This window comes from Grampus griseus (genome assembly GCF_964374135.1).
Source record: "Grampus griseus genome assembly, chromosome: 3".
NCBI classification, from domain to species: domain Eukaryota; kingdom Metazoa; phylum Chordata; class Mammalia; order Artiodactyla; family Delphinidae; genus Grampus; species Grampus griseus.
The window spans coordinates 129,421,677-129,443,233 of record NC_139019.1 but is presented as its reverse complement, the minus strand read 5'-3'; positions in this window follow the sequence as shown (position 1 = coordinate 129,443,233).

Here is a 21,557-nt window from a genome sequence, read left to right as displayed (position 1 = left end):
GGTCCATCCTCCCCACCATAGTGACTATTCTGGTACACAGACTTGCCATGTTGCTTCCTGCTGGCGATCTCCCCATTGCCTTCACAATACAGTTCAAGTTGCTAGCCTTGAACTCTGTGCAAAACTGCTAGTAGTTCCTTACCTTAACCCCGTGGTCTCTCACCCCCCCATGCCCTTGCTCATGCTGTTCCTTCTTCTAGGCTGCCCTTCACATCCTTCTCTCCGGATGCATTCTCAGCTGGCTTGACTGTCATCTGCTCTTCCCTCACCTCCTTACTGACTCCTTCCTCCTGCCACCCAGTGGAGCTAAGAGCCCATACTACTAGGTTAATTTTCCCCACACTACTTGTGTAATTTCTATTTTAGCATTTACGTATTGATAAAGATGATGGGGATGCTGTTAGCTAACTTTGATGGAGCTCTTCTTACATACCAAACTCTAAGTTAGCATTTTACAAACATCCTTTCTTTTAATCCTCCCCAAAACCCTCTGAGGTAGGTTTGATTATTATTCCTATTTTCCAGAAGAGAACACTGAAGCAGAGAGGTGAAGTGACCTGCCTAAGTATGAAGGGGTAGACTCAAGTCTACTGTTCATTTCTGTGCTTTTTAACAGGAGCTTTATTGAGATATAATTCACATGCCATTCAGTTCATTCACCCATTTCAAGTGTCCAGTTCAATGGATTTTAGTACAGTCACAGAGCTGTGCGTAGCCACCATCACAATCAGTTTTAAAATGTTTTCATCACCCCAAGAAGAAACTCAGACCCATTAATTAGTCATTTTTTGCTGCTACTTTTAGCAGCTGGCATGGTGCCCAGCACGTGGTATCTGTTCAACCAGCACTCTTTGAAGAATGGATGGCTCTTCTACGTAAGAGGATGGTGGAAAGTGCAGAGAGAGCCTGTTTGTGCAATGCCCTTTGCATTTCAACATCAATCTAGGGATTTGCCTGATTCTTCAGTTTATTTGGTTTACGCTGTTTCTCTCTAGTAAGAACCACTGCTTATTATCTTTTATGTGCCAAACCATACACTGAGTGATTTGCCTATGTTATCTCATTAATACCCATAACAACACTTGGGAATAGGTATTATTGTATCCATAATAGAGAGGAGAAAGCCAAGGCTTGGGATTTTATCAATCTGCCTAAAGTCATACAACTTGTAATCACCACCATCTTAACATTAAGTAATCTACTACCACCTGTAATTGAACCATGTCTGGGTACCATGTTAAGTTCTTTATGTCCATCACCCGTTTTTGTTATTTAGTCATTCATTCAATTGTTATTTATTGAGAACCCACTACATGCCACGCACTATGACAAGTGCTAGAGTTTCAGTGGTGGGCAAACAGATTAATCATGGTCTCCTGGGGCTCACGGTCCAGCGGTAGAAAAGGCATTGTAAAAAAGGAACATACAAATAACAATTGTATTTGGTGGGAGGAAGGAGAAAGGTCCTCAATGGCTGTTAGGGGCAGAACTGATATCAGAACTTAACAGTGTTGGAATCCAGTCCAACAGTCTTAGGCCATTCTAATGGGATATTTGTCTTGCCAATGTCTCTCTGGGCAGTGCCTGTCCCTGTAGCAGGTCTGCAGTAAACAGGTCCCTGCCACTTACCCTGGGAGGCCTAAATGCATGGGCATACCCCCCCCACACACACACACACAGCCCATACCCCCAGCTGCAGGGAGAGCTAGGAGAGAACCAATGCAGTCGGCTTTGCAAAGGCTCTCTGTCCTCAGCTGGGGGATGTGAGTTTCAAGAGCACTTTCTATACACTGTGCTGCACTTTGCTTTTATCACGTAAATGATCCTGGAGATCTTGCCATAAAAATACAGAGAGATTGTCCCATTCTTTTTTTCCAGTTGCAAAGTACTCCACAGTGTGTGAATAAACCAACGTTCAACAGTCCCCCAAATCTCAAAAGGAGATTTGAAGTTGTTTTCAATTTGGGGCTATTAATGTCATAATGAATAACCTTGTGCCTACCTTGTTCTGTAGCGTGGAGGTGAACCTTCAGAGGAAACCCCTAGAAGTAGGATTTGCTGGGTCAAAGGGTAAATGCATCTGTACTTTTGAAGGATATTGCTAAATTCCCCACCATAGGGGTCCAATCTTTTTGCACTCCCATCAGCAGTGTATGAGAGCACCTGAATCTTCACAGCCTAGGTGTACATGATATTTTTTTTAAAGTACTCATTCTATATAAAAACCTACACTCCCAACTTCTCTTAAAAACTGCAAGATCTGGCAGCACTGGACCTGTCTTCCTACATGGTCATAACAAACCGGGGCTGAGTGGTCACTGAGGCCAAGTTGACACTACAGTCCTTGTGGATCTTAGAAGTTTCAACTCCTGATTTGGTCCAGTCCCATCATGATGAAGATGAGCTCCACACGTTCCTAGAGAAAACTGGGGACTAGAACCCAGCTCTCCAACCTCCCAGTCTATTACACCATGTGGCCCCCAAAGTAAGTAAAAGAGGGGTGAGTAGCAAGGGAGGGTAAGCATATAAAAGCACTGACAATTCAGCATCAAAATGGAATTTTTTTTTTAGCATTTACTTAGCTTAGTAAATATATCACGCCACTCTGTAGTTGATTAAACTGTGACTAATCCACGCAGAGCAGAGTGACAAATTGGTTTCTGTTTCTTCTGAGCAATGAAAATGAGGGCTGATGTCACAGCAGAAGGATTCAGGTTATATACTATTCATTCCCTCATTCATCAAACGCAAACTGTGTGCCATCCCTTGATCCAGGCACTGAGGGTTCAAAGATGAACAAACATTTAAATACAGGGATCTGAACAGACAACTATGTAAAAAGTTGATATAAATTGTTAAGTGTTTTATTAGAGCAATGCACAGGCTGCCATGAGAGCCCAGAGGAGGGAACCTCTCATTTTTCTTAGGGGCCCATGGGAGAGGTCACCAGGAGGTGATGTTTGGGTGGATCTTGAAGACTGTGTAGGAGTTTGCTAAGAAAAAGAAGGAACATCGGAAAGAATTTCTTGAAGATAAACAATGTTCAAGGACAAGATTCCTCTTCAGAAAGTAGCAGAAAACCAGTTCAAAAAAGATGTGGGTACAGCAGAAACTAATACAACTATTAGTTTACATATACAATCGCAATTATACTCCAATAAAGATATTTTTTAAAAAGATGTGGGTGATAAACAAATAAAGAGAAAAAGAAGGAAAGAGCATATATCTGGAAAAGACAAAATCTCCTGTTTGAAGAGATACATGCACCCCAATGTTCATAGCAGCACTATTTACAATAGCCAAGACATGGAAGCAACCTAAATGTCCTTTAACAGGTGAATGGATAAAGAAGATGTGGTATATATATATATATATTTATTGGAATATTACTCGTCTGTAAAAGAGAACGAAATGTCATTTGCAGCAACATGGATGGGCCTAGAGATTACCATACTAAGTGAAGTAAATTAAAGAAAGATAAATATCATATCTCTTATATGTGGAATCTAAAAATATAATATAAATGAATGTATTTACAGAACAGAAATAGACTCACAGACTTAGAAAACAAACTTATGGTTTCAAAAGGGGAAAGGAGAGGGGAGGGAGGGATAAATTAAAAGTTTAGGATTAACATATACACACTACTAATATAAAATAGATAAACGGTAAGGACTTACTGCATAGCACAGGGAATTATACTCAGTATCTTGTAATAACCTATAATGGAAAAGAATCTGAAGAATATATATATATGTAAAACTGAATCACTTTGCTACACACCTGAAGCTGACACAACGTTGTAATCAACTATACTTCAATAAAAATAAATAATTTTTTTTAAAAAAGAAAAAGGAAAGAAATTTATGCCTTATTTAGCTGAAAAGTCAAGGGTGCTTTGCCTTCAGGCACAGCAAGATCCAGGTGTTTAAAGGATGTCATCAAGCCCCACAAACTTTCTCAAGTCTGCTTCATCTTTATATGCTCTTTGCCCTCAGGCAGCTTACTCTCTCCAGGTGACAGGGTGCCTGCTGGTAGCTCCAGGTTTACATTATCTTGACAGCTAGGAATGCCAGGGGAAGCTGACTTCTTTTTTCAAATAGCTTCACTAAAAATCCCAGGACTGAGTCTCACTGGCTCACCCCTGCCCCAAAGGAAAACCAGAGGAAGGATAGACAGATGCAGGCTGGGCAAGACCCCCAGACCTCGAAGCAGTGGAGGATGGGGAGGGCAACTGTCTCATGAGGGGTGGAGGAGCCTCCAGATAGTTGAGTTGGATATACTTCGCTGTCTCAGAGACCAGAAAACAAGCACTCAAGCTTTCTAGACTACAAAGATTGAGGAAGGAGGAGCAGGAATTAGAATGCAAGTCTCTTAGGACAAATGACTTCTTCATTTTATTGAGGAGGGAATTAAGGCTCAGAAAAGGGAAGTGACTTGTCCACAGTCACACAACGAGATGGTGGCAGAGTACAGGAGGAGTCCTGGCGCCCTGAGTCCCAGGACCCTTATGTGGTGAGCAGTCACACATCTGAGTACGCATCAAGGTCTTGGAGAGGGATGTACACATTTCCAGGAACCCCTGGGATCACTCACCTTGTGGCAGATGCCACAGCCTGCTAGCACAGGTGGTACTGTCTATCCCAGATATATGCCTAATATTTGGCCCTGGGCCTCATAATATCATTGCAACAGGCTCCTGGGCCCCAGGGCACCAAATGGCTCAAGGATATTGTTATAGGCTGAATTGCATGCTCCCCAAATTCATATGTTGAAGCCCTGACCCCCCGGTACTTCAGAATCTATATTTGGAGACAGGGCCTTTCAAGAGGTAATTAAGTTAAAATGAGGCCCTTAGGGTAGGTCCAAATCCAGTGTGACTGGTGTCCTTCCAAGAAGAGAAAAAGTGGACATAAAGAGAGACACCAGGGATGGGTGCACAGAGGAATAGCCATGTGAGGACATAGCGAGAAGGTGGTCATCTGCAAGCCAAGGAGAGAGGCCTCAGCAGAAACCAAACTTACCAACACCTTGATCTTGGACTTCTAGCCTCCAGAAGAAGATAACTTTCTGTGTTTAAACTACCCACTCTGTGGTACTTTGTTATGTCAGCCCCAATAAACGAATACAGACACCAAGTGCTACAGAAAGCAGTTAAGAGTAGGGACAATCGAGACAAACAGAAACTAAGGGAACAAGAAGGGGTGGGGATGAGGGCAACTGAGGGTGAAAATGGGACAGGGAAGGGGGAGGAGTTTGAATGTTGTGGGAACAGAGATACTCAAGCCAGAAAATTCAGTCAACGTCCAGTTTTCTATAGTAATCACCCAGTTTGTATGAATGTTTAAAATTTTTATTTTCAGCAATGAGGTGTGTGCATATGGTCATAAAATTAAACAGTTCAGAGAACTTATAATAAACAGCAGCTGCCTTCTCCCCCTAACACCACCCCCACCTATGTCCTATTCCCCAGAGACCAACCTTTATTAAACTGTTCCTGCTTTTAGCCTTGGCTAACATTTATTGAGTGTGTGCCATGTGTGTGTCAAGCCCTGTGCTAATCCTTTTATGTACATTGTTTCCCTAAGTGCTCATCACAACCCCATGAGGTAGGTACCATCATTATGCCCATTTTACAGATGGGAAAATTAAGGTGTAGAGAAGTTAAGTGATCTGTCCAAGGTCACCCAGTTGGTAAGCAACAGAAATGGAATTTCATCTTGGGATGTTGGACTCCAGACACCTGAGGGCTCCTAATCGTCATCCTCTGGTTGTTCCTGTCAAAGCTTTATTACCTGTGCTCCTTGATTTATCAACTCTAGACAGTATCTATTGACTTCTTAATGTGATTAATGAGGATTTAGCTCACTTACCCCTTCTGCCTACAAATCTTCGATAGACATGTTGCAATATTTAGTTCTCTTGTGGGTATCTTTGGGGCTTTAAATAATACTCATTAACCTTAATCCTTCAATCCCAATCTCTACAAACATTTGTTGATGGGCTGTGTGGGGTCACCTGCAAGTTGGGTGATGGAAAGGCTATCCCAAATTTTGCTTGGATCCATTCCCATCCGCTGTAGCACCCAGCAGGTACTTGATAAATATCTGTGCAATAGAATAAATGCAGGGAAACTTACTACCAAAGGTGGGAGGTGACCAGGCAATCTCAGCCAGGGGAAGGGCATGATAATTGCAGCCTGCAGTGTCAGCCTGACTTCTTTGGAGACACAGTCTCCCACTGAGGAGGGAGCAAGGAACTATAAAATGGAAATTGAAGGAGAATCGCTACAGAGCAGCTGTCAGGAAGCACTTCCCGCGTGGGAGACAGCGATGACCTCGCTGCAAGGTTGTCTGGGCTCACACACCTGGGCCTCTCCTTCCAGCTTGCGGGAGGCCACCAGGGCACTCACACAGGCCTTTGGCCATCTGCCCCTTGTGGGAAACATGGGGTTTTCTGCTAGCACCAGTTCCACAGTGGGCTTTCTGAAAGGGGTGTCAGGGGTTACAGCCTGGGGAGGCTTCTCCCATAGACTGGAGAATCTGGGCCCGCATACCTGTGAAGAACCCAACAGGTGATGCTAAAGGCCACCTGCCGTAGGGCCTTTGATGCTCTCCTTCTGCCTGTAGCACCCCCTCCCTGTTAGCCTAGCTAATTCTTACTCATCTTTTGCACCTCAGGACAGGGGATGCGGTCTAAAGGAAGCTTTCCAGATCGCCCCAGCTGGGTCACATCCCCTATTACATATCCTTTAAGTATTTTCCCTCCATAGCACTTAGCACAGTTGTAATTTTACATTTACTAGAGTCATTACTTGTATAAAGTCGTCCTCACCCACTAGATTGGGACCATCTCTGCTCACTACTGTATCCCCAGCACCTTGCACAGCACCCAGGACACAGTAGGTACTCAGTAAGCATTTCTTGAATGAATGAATGAAAGAGTGAATGAATGAGTCTTAAACTCCTTAAGTCAAATGGTTCATTTATGGGAGGTTTAGCTTCCTCAAAATCCAGAAAAAAGAGGAAAAAAGAGGATGAAGCTCCTAGAAAAAAGAGGATGAAGCTTTCAGACACTAACCACCCCTGTTCAGTCTCAGGATTTGCCTTCTGAAAATGCAGCGACTCTCCAATGACTCCCATTGACTCCTGGGGGGCATCCTCCCAACCTCCCGAATACACACACATTCCTTTCTCTCTGTTGCTCCTGCCCTCTTCTGGTCTCTTCACTTTCACCTCCTACTTCAGTGATTCTCAGCCCTGGCTGCGGCTGACTGACCAGGGAACGGTATTAGACATTCAGATGCTTGAGTTTCTGATTCAGGGACAGTAGTCTCCTCACTGGTCTCTCAGGGCTCCAGGTTTGGGGTCCTCAATCCACTCACCACGAAGCAGCCTGCCAGAGAGATCTTTCTAGAATGAAAGCCTAATTATGCTATGCTTCTGCTTAAAACTCCCTCCTGCTTCCCACTGCATTCAGGACAAACTCCAAACTTTCGGAGAGCATCCCAAGCCCCTGTTCCCCAGGCTTACCTCCTTGTTGGCCTAAGGACCTAAACAGGCTGGGCCATATTCTTTCCTTCCTCTAAGTCTCGGCACAACTGCTGCCCTGTCCAGTGTTAAAGAAAAATTTATTCTGACACTTGTTAAATTGATAAGGAAGACTGTATTCAGCACTATTGCAGTAGGGGTCCTGCAACAGGGGAGAGAGGTAGGGCTCAACTCACGATACAACAGGCAGCTGGGAATTTATAAACAATGAGCAGAGCAAAGGGGTCAATGGATGGAAAATTATTAAGAGGAGGTGGCAAGGGTAGGGGGATTCTTGCTAAACTGGCCTAACAGGATTCTCACTAAAGTCAGGCCAAGGGCTTAGACATCAAGGGTGAGGGATGAGGAATTTGATCAGATCTCAGGGGTGACTTGGCAGGAGTCTTTGCTAAGACTGGGCTGGGTGGACCAAAGACAGGATGGGGGCCAAGGTCACGGCCTAGTTGAGAAGAGAACTAAGAGGGGCCTGATGAAAGTTTGGTCAAGGAGAGAGCCCTTGTCACCAGCAACATTTCACTGCTCTCTGTTCCGTGTCTGACAATGCCTGCTTCTCCAAGTTTCCGAAGAGCTGCCTCTCAGAAGTCTTATCCGACACTCCTCCACGGGACACCACTCTCCACCTGTCTGGTGTGAGCATTTATTACATCCTAGCGTACTGATCTGTTTACTAGCCTGCTCCTGAGTTTGTGAGCAACTTGAGGGCACAGACGGTATCTTGAATCTCCAGTGCCTAACACTGTTGGGCCCTCAGTAAATATTTGCTGAATGAATACAGCTTGATGAACACAACTCTCACGGATCACTACTCTGCTCTGAAACAATCAATGGCTCTGCTTGGCCTGCATCAGTGGTTCTTAGCCTTCCGTGAGCGTCAGAATCATCAGCAGGGCTTGTTAAACACAGAGTGCTGGGTCCCCCTCCAGAGCCTCTGATTCAGTAGGTCAGACTGGGGCCCAAGAATTGGCATGTCTAACGACAGGTGAAGCTGCTGCGGCTGGTCAAGAGGGTGCTTTGCTCATCACTGACCTATAGGATTGGAGCTGATATCATCCCCAAGTGAGATGCATCACACTCTTTTTAAAATCCAAAGATAAGAAGATTGAATAAGCGAATTTCAGGGGAGGCGTGAAGCAGATATGATCTCATGATCTAGTGACCTCCTTCCCTGCCTGAAGTATAAGATTCTCTTTTTCCCTCTCCCTCTCCCTCTCTCTTGTTTGCAGGCTGGAGTGATAGCTCAAGATTTCACTTCTTTGTCCCGTGCTTCATCTGCCGTGGGAGGGCCTGCCTTCCAGCCCCCTCTGCCGGGCCCGGTGCCAGGCTGAGAGAGGGGACTGCAGCCCCCAGGATGCCGACTGGCATACTAACGCAGGGTACCTCTCCCATCTCAGCCCCCATGATCGGCTCTTGCTGCAAATGGATTCAGGGGGCAGAGACAGCCGGATAGGGGTCGTGACCCAAGCAGGCTGCCCACAATGACTCTACCCAGCCCCAGGGGGGCCAGGGTGCTACTGCTTGCAGGGCACGTGGACAGAGCTGGGATGTGCAGCCTGTGGTCCTCACACGTGTGTGTGAGGCTTTCGGAGGGTGGGGCAGAGTCAAATGTGGAAGAGAAAGGGGGCCGTGTCAGGAGCCAGGGCTGGGGGCCAGCTCTCCGCACATTGCCAAGTGCCAGGGAGGAGCTCCTTCAAAGGTTAAATTTGAATTTGCCCTTCCAGGTCACAATGAAAGAATATTTGTCAAGACAGGAAGTTAGAACATGTTTGTTTGTTTTTTTTGTTTTTTTACAGTTTGTTACCTTAATTTCTATTGTCTAACTATTCAGGCATGTGCTATGTGGGCCTCCATTTATACCCTTGCTCAGGCCCTGCAAATGTTTGGGGTGGGCCTGACTGCGGGAGTGACAGGGTAAGGTGAGCAGCCTGTGGAAGCAGAACTGTTCCCTGAGGGTCTGTGCTGTTCCCCAGGGCCAGAATCATCGCCTGGAAACCCCAGGTACCCCTGCCTTCCTTGGGACTGGCCCATACCCCTCAAAAGCACCTGGAGAGATTTCACCCTGGAGGTGTGGGTGAAAACAGGTTCCACACTTAAATGACAACACTTTGTCTGCTCACTGAGATCAAGGAAGGGGCCTGGACCTGGGAGGTTTAGATCTGGCATTCCCATCAAGTTGGCAGATGCTGGGCAGGGGTGCAGGGTCAGACAAACCTCAACGCTGCCACTTCCCAGATATATTTCCTTTGGCAAGTCACCGCTCTAAACGTGTTATCTTGCTTGTTAAATGGAGGTAGCTGTAGTGCCTACACACGGAGGGATTACGTCAAAGCCTTTAGTGTGGGTGGGTACTTAGTATTAGCTGTTATTTGGGATTTCCTGGTTTAGCCCATCCCTATTTGATGTGGCTTCCTCCCCAGTCAACCCCACCATTGGCAGAGTTCGACAAGTTGAAAAAGTTTGTCCTCTGGGTTCCTGGCTTTCCCTTTGGACATTCTTTGTGTGTGGGTACTGCCCTGAATTCATTTCAGGGGCCCGCAATGCTCAGCTTACAGATCAGGCATTCTTATCAATGCAGAGCCTTAGGTTCCTGCCTCAGAGATTCTGATTCTCCAGGTCAGGGCTGGGTCCAGGAATCTGCATTTTAATGAGCTCCCCATATGATTCTCAGAAAAGAGGCATCTCTTGGAGAAACACTGTGATTGGGAAAGTAGACTGAAAGGCCAAATCAAGAGCAGCCTCTGGGAGACAGGTTCCTGTTCAATTTGAAGCACTTTTCTAAGAGTCAAAGCTGCCCAAGAATGGAATCAGCTGCCCTAAGAAGTGAGCCCCCGTCAAGAAAGGTGTGCAAGAAAATGCCAGATAAATACCTGACAGAGTTAGACAAGGACTCAAACCTTAGCACAGGAATTGGAGTTTATGGCCGTGAAAACCTCGGAGATTCCATCTTCTTTTTCATGTCAGGAAGTGCTCTGTTAGTCCTTCATACCGTGTCACCATGCTCCCTTTCCCAGGGCAATCTGGGTTCGAGTCTCATGCTCGAGAATGGAAGGAATGCGTTTGTGTCCTGAACAGGAAGCTGGCGACGAAGTTCATTCCAGGCTGCCCCACTCAACTGTGCCGACAGAGGGACCCCTCATCTCGACTTCTGGGCAGGAAAGCCCTGTCTCCGGCCTCTTGTACCCCCTGACCCCCGCCTGTCCCCCTTCTCCATCCCCACACGTGGTTTAGAAAAGGAGCTGGACGCCAGGGAGGCTGTGGAGGCAGTCTGAGACTGTGCTCAGGAGACGACTTGGAGACGCCAAGCTGCAATGACTGTGCCTAACGCCGCGTGTAATCACCGCCATGTGTCTCTGTCAAGAGATCATGTGCGCTTCAGTGCGGCCCCTGGAAACTCCCCCGTCAGGACCCTCTGAGCCGAAGACAAATGGACAAGTTAGGAGAGTGATGAATTCTGCTGTCCTTCTGTTGTCAGACGCCCCTTGCAGCAAAGCAGCTCAGCCAGGGACGAGGGCAGAGGGCGCCCCAGCAGGCAAGTTCTGGGGGACTGGGGTGTGTGGTCACCCCCCAAGTACATTCTCTCAAAGAGGGGCCTGGCCAGTCATTTGTTTGAGCAGATGGGTTGACGTGCCATTTCTTAAGGAGCTTGAGAGAGTAGTCGGGGGAGTGGGAGAGCAGGAGGTTCTTTTATCTGCTCATCTGGCCACCAATTGGCAATGAGACGGCCACACCCCACCTGCGTCTGGCCCTAGCCTAGCTCCCCAGATGTCTAAACCTGGCTAGCTCTCTTCTCACCAGTGTTCTAGAAGCCAGCAGAAAGTATTCCCCCAACCTGAGCTCCGCAGGTGTCCTTGGAGACATAATACCTCTGAGCCAAAGCTGAGCATTTCCTCCTGGGACAGGGCCGCTCTCCCCATTCAAGGGCACTGAATCTGTCTCTTCAGGCCCCTGACACCTTTGAAAAACTGTTGTAGGAATGATGGCCACATATTGCGCACCTACTGTGTGCCACAGTGCAACGAAGAGTGCCACAGGCATAACCTCAACTGTTCCTAAACATAAAACTATTAGCTCCTTGTCGCAGATGACAAAAGTAAGGCACAGGAGAGTTACGTGACTTGCCCAGGTCTGTGTGACTTTAAAATCCACAATCATTTGGGTTGGCAGGGAGAATGACAGTGAATAAGCATGTGGACTCCGAATCGGACCCGCTGTGGACGAATCAAGGCTCTGGCTCCTACTAGTTATCAGGAGGGTTACTTTAACCTCTCTAAACCTTAATTTTTCTCTCTGTAAAATGGGAACAGTAATAATAATACCTGCTTATTTGTATTTGTGGTGGGCAGAATAATGGTCCCCCAAAGGTGTCCATATCCTAATCCCTAGAGGCTGTGAATACGTTACCTTACATGACAAAAGGGATTTTTGCAGGTGTGATAAAGTTAAGGACCCGGACGTGGGGGCACTATCCTGCATTATCTAGGTGGGCTCCATATGATTTCAAGGGTCCTTCCAGGAGGAAGGCAGGAATGTTAGAATCAGAGAGGGCGAGAGAGAGATTTGAAGATGCTGCGCTGCTGGCTTTGAAGACAGTGGGAGGGGCCATGCAGGCAGTCTTTAGAAGCTGGAAAAGGCAAGGAAACAGATTCCCTTCTAGAGCCTCCAGAAGGAACACAGCTCTGCTGACACCTCGATTCTAGCCCAGTGACAGCCATTTCAGATTTCTGATATCCAGGACTGTGTTGTGTGTTTTAAACCACTAAGTTTGTGGTAGCTCGTTACTGCAGCAATAGGAAATTAATAAAGTATTACTATGAGTTTAAAAAATTAGTAAAACGGGGCTTCCCTGGTGGCGCAGTGGTTAAGAATCCGCCTGCCAATGCAGGGGACATGGGTTCAAGTCCTGGTCCAGGAAGATCCCACATGCTGTGGAGGAACTAAGCCTGTGAGCCACAACTACTGAGCCTGTGCTCTACAGTGCGTGTGCCACAACTACTGAGCCCGTGTGCCACAACTACTGAAGCCTGTGCGCCTAGAGCCTGTGCTCTGCAACAAGGGAAGCCACTGCAATGAGAAGCCTGCGCACCACAAAGAAGAGTAGCCCCTGCTCGCCACAACTAGAGAAAGCCTGCCCGCAGCAACAAAGACCCAACGCAGCCAAAAATAAATAAATACATAAATTAAAAAAAGAAAGTTAAGGACTACTAATAACCAATTAGAAAATGTAAAAGAAAAAATATTCTATTCATAATAGCAAATCTATATGAAATTGGGATTAAAAAAATTAGTAAAACGACAGATACATGGGGTTGGTTTTATAAAAGTTCCCTGTAAATGCCGCTTCCTGGTTTTACTGTAAGCTTCTTAGTATCTTACACATCATTGTATTCCAAACATAATTTGTTATAACGCTTGGCACATAATAGGTGCTTTTAGTATTTGGTGGACGAATGGTGATTGAATTCACTAAAAAGCGGGGTTGGGGGCAATTCCTGGAAATGCTGGTAAAGACCAGAGTTCTGCATATGGAGTATGAGAGATAACTATGACAGTGATTGAAGTGGTCCCAAATTTCACTCTGGTTAAGGTATTGATGGCTCTGATTCAGATCCTGATGGCTCTCTGCACAGAGTGACACATTAAATAATTAGCAGTCTTTACCAAGGATTTTACTAGGTATACCTTGATACAGAGAAGACAGCACCTCCAGACTCATGTTCTACAGGAAGTCCTCACTCTAGCGCATTGTGATAGGTGTTCGCTGGAACTCTTGGTTACATGTGGTAGGAATCCAAGTCAAATGTACCCAAGAAATAAACAAACAAATTCAGTAACCAAAAATGTAAAAACCAAACACGACCTGAATTTATTGGCTAACATAACTGAAAAACTCTAGAAGTAGGTCTAACTTCAAGTACTGTTGGATTCAGGCATTTGAATGATGTCATCAGGATTTGTTCTCACTACCTCTTAGCTTTGCTTTGCTTTGTGTTGACTTCATTTTCAGGCAGGCTCTGCCCCTGTGTAGACCCCAGAAAATCGAGACTTGCATGTTACCAGCTTAGCAACCTCCAGAAAAAGAGCCTCTCTTTCTCAGCAGCTGTAGCAAAAGTCTTGGGATGGATTCGGATTGCTCCAACTTGAATCAGATGCCCATTCCTGAACCAATTATTGTAGCCAGGGAGCCAGAACATTCTGTGGTTAGACCTAGGTCACGTGCTGACCATGGAGATGAGACAATGTCACTAGAGCCACATGGACTGAGAGTAAGAGAGGAGTGGTCCCAAAAGGAGATGGAGGAACTGTTAGCAGAGAATGGGAGCTGATGTTGGGCAGGTACAAACTACAGAACTTTCTTTCCCAAGATCATGTAGAGGATAGGAGGTAGAAAGAGTATTAAAACCCAGCCTCTTGAATCTCAAAGAAATCTGGTTCTTAAGTCAAATAGGCTAGAGTGTGAGGGCTGGATCTGCAGATAAAACTCTCAAGCTTCACTGGATTTCCCGGAAAAATAATGAGGAGCATGGAGGTGGAGAGCTGCAGAAACAGACACTTCCTGTTCTGATGAGAAACTCAGACTCTCAGAATTGGAAGGCCACCAAGTCTAACCTTTCCCTTCTCTTTACAACATCCTCTTCAGGTGGCTGGACAGCCTCTGCCTGGGTGCCACCAGGGACAGGAAACACACTCCTTTTTTGAGGCAGTCATTTTTTGATACTTCTGACCATTAAAAATAAATATCCCTATTTTGAATCCAAGCTGTCTTCCTGTAGCTTCTGTCTTCTTGTCCTGGGAGTCACAGAGAACAAGTCAAACTCCTTTGGTATGGCCCAGAATAAAAAAGCATAGAGACTGAAGGTCAGAAGAACATGGTTCTGATGCAGGTCCTCTAGTAGGAAAGCAAGGAAAATGTGATCAAATGCAAGCACAAATGTGAAAATATTTTGCATGTCACAGATCATCATCATCATCTGTAGGCACTAAAGGTATTATCTGAATTTATTCCTTTTTTTTTTTTTTTGGGTTCGCGGGCCTCTCACTGTTGTGGCCTCTCCCATTGCGGAGCACAGGCTCTGGACGCGCAGGCTCAGCCGCCATGGCTCATGGGCCCAGCCGCTCCACGGCATGTGGGATCCTCCCGGACCGGGCCACGAACCGGTGTCCCCTGCATCGGCAGGCGGACTCTCAACCACTGCGCCACCAGGGAAGCCCTGAATTTATTCTTATAGTATTTGAGATAAATACTATTATTATTTCCATTACACAGATGAGAAAACTGATGACACCAGAGCTTAAGTCACATGTCCCACGTCACACAGCTAATTTAAGTGGCAGAGTTGGGATGTGGATTCCAGTTCTGGCTCTGCCACTTCAATTACTGTGGTTCCCACATGTTTCTCCTTATGCAACACATCACCTACAAGAAAGATGAAACAGCGGGCATTGCTTTAATTGATTCAGCCTAAAGACTCTTGAGTTGCTGGGTACATTTAGTTCTTCACTCTTTCATAAGGTTGCTGAGCAGTTCTTGGCTTCCCTGTCCTCTTTGTGGGATAGAGAAAGACACTGAACGTGCGAGCGTCAGCCAAGAGCAGCCCCCCAGCCAAAGGCCCCCTTGTAGCCAAATGTCCTGTGGAAGATGTTTTCCCAAACAAATCCTTCCCTCATCCCTGGTCCAGAGATTAACCCACAGGCAGCACTCCAGATAGAGAGAAAAACGAAGGAGAAGGAAATGCATATTACAAGAGCATAAAAAGGACCAAGATCTGTTTACTCAGATTGGGAAACATATTCCAGGAACAATGTGTCTGCTCCAGTGTAATTATCCTGAAAATAGTCGGCATTTTACTCAGCTCCAAAACTCATAAAGAGGCTTCAGAGAGATGGATGCTCTGGGGGCTGTGTTATCAAAAGAGACTTAAGAGGTAAGGTTTGTAGATCAAACTCAGCTCTTAACTGAATCAGCAAAAAAGTAAAAAATAAATAAAAAGGGAGTTTTATGAAACAGGAGGATATATTTTGGATATGCAGATTGAAAAGAAAGGGTAGAAACTGACCCAGATACCTGGCAGAATATCTCTGCACTGCTGGCTAGTATTAGTGAGAGTGGAAAGAAATGAAGTTATTGGAATTATAAACCCCTAGCTTGGAAGAAACATGGAGTTTCCATCTGTTCTATCTTTTTCACATTTGATTCAACTTATTTTTTCAATAAATAATGATTAAGGCACTGTGTTAAGCTCTGGAGATGCAATAGAGAAGATAACACAGTCCTTCCTTCAAGGAGCTTACCATCCCCACGTGCATCCCAGGGTTAGAGGCTCAAGCCCCTACCAGCCCAACTTAGCGGAAAGTGTCAATTCCCTACCACCACCCAACCCCATACCCCTCTTTATTTTTCTGGGAAGTCCCATGAGGCTTAGTAGTTTAGTAACAGAGTCAACCTTCACATTTCAGCCGATTTGACCTTAGAACTGATTAGTTTGGGATTTAGGAGGCTGGATTCCAGTCCTTTTTCTGCCTCCTACTTTCTATGTGATCTTGGGAAAGAAAATTCTATTCCTACATGGAAGGGAACGGAGCCTTGGGGAAGACTTTCCTCCGCTTGATTCCCAATCCCCACGATATGTTTAAATCTTGATCCTTCCATCCACAAGCTGTGTGCCCGTGAGCAAGTTGTTTAACCCCACTGTTCTCAGTGTCATCATATGTAAAACAGGACTATGTTTTTGTTAAGATAAATGCATGTGAAATGTTTACAATAGTGGCAGTTATATAATAAACATTCGACAGCCATGAACTATTATTAGAACACTGTGGACAATTTTTCAAAGTATGGATCACCATTTATTATAAATTATTTATATGTTTAAGTGGCTCTTAGATTTGTATCTGTCTCTCCCGTTAGACTGTAAACTCTATATGGGCTGTTTTACTTATTGTTATATTCTCAGTGTCCACCTCGGTGACTGGCATATAATAGGAGCTCAATAAATATTTGTTTAATGGGTTAATCAATGAATGCATTTCTTCCCCAGTCCATCTCAGATTGCAGAGGAAAGAAGAATCTGATGGACTGCCAGAGCATCTGCTCCCCGAGGTTTTGTCAAACAAGTTCTAACAGCTGTTTGTGCTAGAGGCCACCGTAAAAAGCATTCTTAAAAGTGAGAGGGAAAGAACAGCAGTAACGGAGAGATCTACGGCCCAGCTGGGCTCCTGGATCTGTGGCTGCAGCTAGACTCAGGGGATAGAAAGGGGAAGGGTGGGAAGGTAGAGGCAGGGGCTGAGGAAGGGAAGCAGAGGCATAATTTTGAATCAGAGACAGAGAAAGATACTCAGAGAGGCAGAGACAGTCATCCAGAAAAGCCCTCCATTGTTGACAGACACAAAGACAGAGTAGGAGAAGGAAGGGAGGGAAGACAAGTGTTTGAACGGGCAGCTAATTCCCCAAATCCCTGAGGGGTTTCGAGAGATAGAGAGTAATGCAGGCTTCAGCCTTGGCTGGTTGATTTACCACCAGCGAGAGTTGGACCACACTGGAGCTGGGAACATGAGGCGGCTGTGTGGCCCCCAAACTTGCCCGGGACTTCCTGGGAGAACAGGATGGTGAGCAGGTTAAAGGATGGAGGAGCTACCTGCTCTAATGGGACATGAACAGTTCTCGGGGGCAGGGAAATCACGGTATGGAGGACTTAGAGTGCCTCTTTAATTACCCTCACGTCTAATTGGGAGCCACACAGGAGGTTCTGACTCAAAAGACTGATCCATCCTCCCTCCCACCCTCCCACCTTTCCTTCCTCCCTCCCTCCCTTCCTTCCTTCCTTCCTTCCTTTCTGATTTACTGAGCCTCCAGAAGGTACTAGGCCATCAGGAATGCAAAGATTAAATAAGACACGATTCTTAACTTTTTTTTTTTTTGCGGTACGCGGGCCTCTCACTGTTGTGGCCTCTCCCGTTGCGGAGCACAGACTCCAGACACGCAGGCTCAGTGGCCATGGCTCACGGGCCCAGCCGCTCCGCGGCATGTGGGATTTTCCCGCACCGGGCCACGAACCCGTGTCCCCTGCATCGGCAGGCGGACTCTCAACCACTGCGCCACCAGGGAAGCCCACGATTCTTAACTTTTAAAGAGCTCTCAGTGGTATAGCATAAAGAGAAGAAAAGCAGGGAGCCGAATAAAAGTTACAGTGAAAGACCATTTATATACTCAATTTTTAATTTTTTTATTTGTTCATGATACATGTTGTTTAACACATACTTACAGCCGAAAATGTAAAACAGATTTGGCAGAGGTAATCCAATTTCTGACTGAGGTTGCTGGGAGATGAGGTGGAGAGAAAATGAAATCATCTTTAGATGAGCAATATGTTGCTTATTTTATTTTTAAGAAATTTGACAAATATTTTTTGAATTGTCATTTTTAGATGGTGGATACTTGGTTATTTGGTATATGCTGTTCTTTTATAATTCTCAGTTAGAAAAAAAGCTCAAGAAATTGAATACTTGATTGTAATTCTGTGATACAAGCCATTTTTCTATTTTTCTTCTTCCACATTAATCCCAGAAGAGGGAAGCAGCAGGGATGATCAGAGGTAAAACGTCATCATTCTCTTTCATACCCCCAGTCCATCTATCCTCCAGTCCATATTTTCAGGAACAAATTCTCCAGGACTGAATCAAATAAGCTACTCCATGCAAAGTAAGATAAAATAATACTTGTTCCATGAAATATTTGCACCTTTTCTAGAGACTTCCAGAAGTTAGGAACTAGGACACCCTAGTTTGCAGGGAAGCGATACAATGAAAAGAGCACAGACTTTGGAGCCCAACAGAGCTGGAACAGGGGCCCCTAGGTAGCTGTCTGACCTTGGGAAAATTACTACGTCTCTCTGAACTTTAGTCCCCTCATGTGTAAAATGGGTACAATAATACTTCCCAAGGTTGTTGTGAGGTTTAAATGACCACGGGGAAGTTAAGTGTCTAGTAAACCCAGTATGTTTATCTAGAAACCATTAGATTCTTAGCACATGTTAGTCCCTTCTTTCTGACAGGTAGAATTTCCTCAGTGACATCTGAAATATGGCTCCAAGGGCCAACTTAGTAAATGGCCATAGTTGCCAGGACTTCCTCTGTCTTAAAAAAAATCTTCCCTCATGGAGAAAACAGAGTCATAAGTGGCAGAGATGGTATAGACACTGGGCCTAAACAAGTCATGGGCTTAGGAGAAGGCAGGAGTTCGAGGATCATAGAACAACAGATCTGGAAGTGACATCGCTGGTCCTCAGGCACTAGCTCCAAAACCTCTCTGTGCATCACCTGGGAAGGTTGTAAATCACATAGATTCTTGAGCCTCCGATCAGGATGCTTGAGAATGGGACTCAGGAATCTATTTTTCTGAGAAAATTCCCCCTAAAATGCAAATTTTAAAAAAGGACATATCTTTTTAATCCATCCAATGGCAAAAAAATTTTTTGATAATGTCAGATGTTGGTAAGGGTATGGGGAAATATGTGCTCTAACCACTGCTTGTGGGTGCAGCCACTTTGGAGGGTAATTCAGATTGTACAAACCCTGATGCCCTGTGATCCAAGTCATGGGACTCTGCACAAAAAGGAGGGTCCAAGGATGCTTGTCGTAGGATTGTTTCAAATAGTGAAAAGTTGGGAACAAACTAAAGTTCATCAGAGAGGTATGTCTGAATAAACTGTGATAGATCTGTACCTTGCAAGTTAACAAGAATGAGATGAATTTCTAAATACTGATTGAGAAAGACCCCCAAGAAGTACTGTGTTCAAAAAAAACAAGGTGCAACATCATCATACAGTGTGACTTTTGTGTAAAAACAGAAACAACAAGGAAGTAGGTGATACTATATACATTCGATGGCTACCATTATGTTTATAAATATATAGAAAAAGATCTGGAAGATACATACTGATCTGATACCTAGAAGGACTGGGGGATGGTGGAAAAGGATATTTTAGCTTTATATATTATGTCTTAACTTTTTACCAGGAGAACGTAAGTCTAAATTCAGGCTGCTATAACAAAATAGAATAGAATGGGTAGTTTATAAACAACAAAATTTATTCTCACAGTTCTGGAGGTTCAGAGTGTGAGATCAGGGTGCCAGTATCTTTGAGTTCTGATGAGAACCTCTTCTGGGGTGCATCTGCCCATTTCTTGTTGTATCCCTACATGGCAGAAGGAGCTAGCTACCTGTCTGGCCTCTTCTCACAAAGGCACTAATCCCATTCATGAGGGCTCCACCCTCATAATGACCTAAATACCTCTCAAAGATCTCACCTCTAAATACCATCACATTGGGATTAGAATTCCAGCATATAAATTGTGTGTGGGGGACACAGACATTCAGTTCTTTGCAATATTGATTCATTACTTAAGTAGATAGCTTTGAAAGAGCTATACTGAGCCATAATTATCATATGATAAATTGCTCATAGTGGGCTTCCCTGGTGGCACAGTTGTTGAGAGTCTGCCTGCCGATGCAGGGGACACGGGTTCGTGCCCCGGTCCGGGAGGATCCCACATGCCGCAGAGCGGCTGGGCCTGTGAGCCATGGCTGCTGAGCCTGTGCGTCCAGAGCCTGTGCTCCGCAACGGGAGAGGCCGCAACAGTGAGAGGTCCGCGTACCGCAAAAAAAAAAAAAAAAAAAATTGCTCATAGTTAATCTGATAAGTTTGGACACATGTACACATGTGTGAAACCATCATTATAATCCAAATCATGAACGTGTTAGTCACACTGAAAATTTCCTCATGTGACAAAGTTCTGTCCAATGACACAAACAGACATACAGGAAGAAAAGACCTCTTCTTTGTTGAGTGTTGTTTCTACCAATGATGCCTGGAATAGTGTCAGCCAACGTGTGACCCAGAGAAAGCATAGTTCACTTTGGAACAAAACCAAAATGCATGAGGATGGCAGATGGGAAAAGTGGGAAGAACCTGGGTTCTTAATTAACTTGCCCTGGAACTACCCTACTTTGGAACTTCTGGTTATAAAGCAGAATAAAGTGTTCTTTATTGTTTAAGCCTATTTGAGTTGGGTGTTCTGTTACTTAGAGCCAAAAAAGCACCCAAAGAGATGTGCTTTGAGAATTAAGGGAGGGTTGGTGTCCTTACCTTAGAAAGGAGAAGATCAGAAATCCAGAGCAAAGGTCATGAGGCAGTCAGAGATGTCTAGCAGAGCAAAGAACTGCTCAAGGTAGGACGTGACACGGGACAGCCAGGAGAGATGGCTAGAACATTTAACCATTCCTCCTGGGTACCCATAACATCACTTGGGAAGATGTGCAGTGGACTTCCTGAAGGCAAGGTAGAAGGGAGCTTGGACTATGGTTATTGGGCATCGAAGAGAAGTGGGACCCCAGACAATTATGGAGCTGGAGGCATCTGGGTTACCCTCGAACACCCTGACTCCCAGTTTCCCCACCTGTTAAAAGCGTATAATAGTTTCCTCCATGACTACCTACAGGGTTATTGTGAGAATGAAGGACAATCTGAGACAAGACAGGAAGGGCTGCAAAAATCAAACACACAACCCAAATGTTCATCCTTACCTTTTGCTTTCTACATGTCAGAGCAAATCTATTGAACCAAGTTGTCTGGATATCTCTGAGAAACTGCTATGTACAGTTTACGAGCCTTGGCTACAAGCAAGCCAGAAGTTTTTCAAAAAGACAGATCCTTCCTTAGACCCACTGGCAACATGTCAGTGAACTTTCTTTCTGTGTTTGGGCATGTGGAGAAGAATGTAATCAGAGAGTATCTGGACGTGTTTGCAGTGTGCCTGTGTGTGTGTGTGTGTGTGTGTGTTTGCATGTACAGGGATAGCAGAGTGCAGCCGAAGCACATTCAGAATCAGGCAGACTTGAGTGCGAGTCCAAACTCTTATTTCCCAGCTCCCTGACCTTGAAGACATTCTTTAACCTCTCTGAGCCTCAAGTTCTTCACAAGTAAAATGGGGCTGCTGTGACTTGAAAGTTGAACT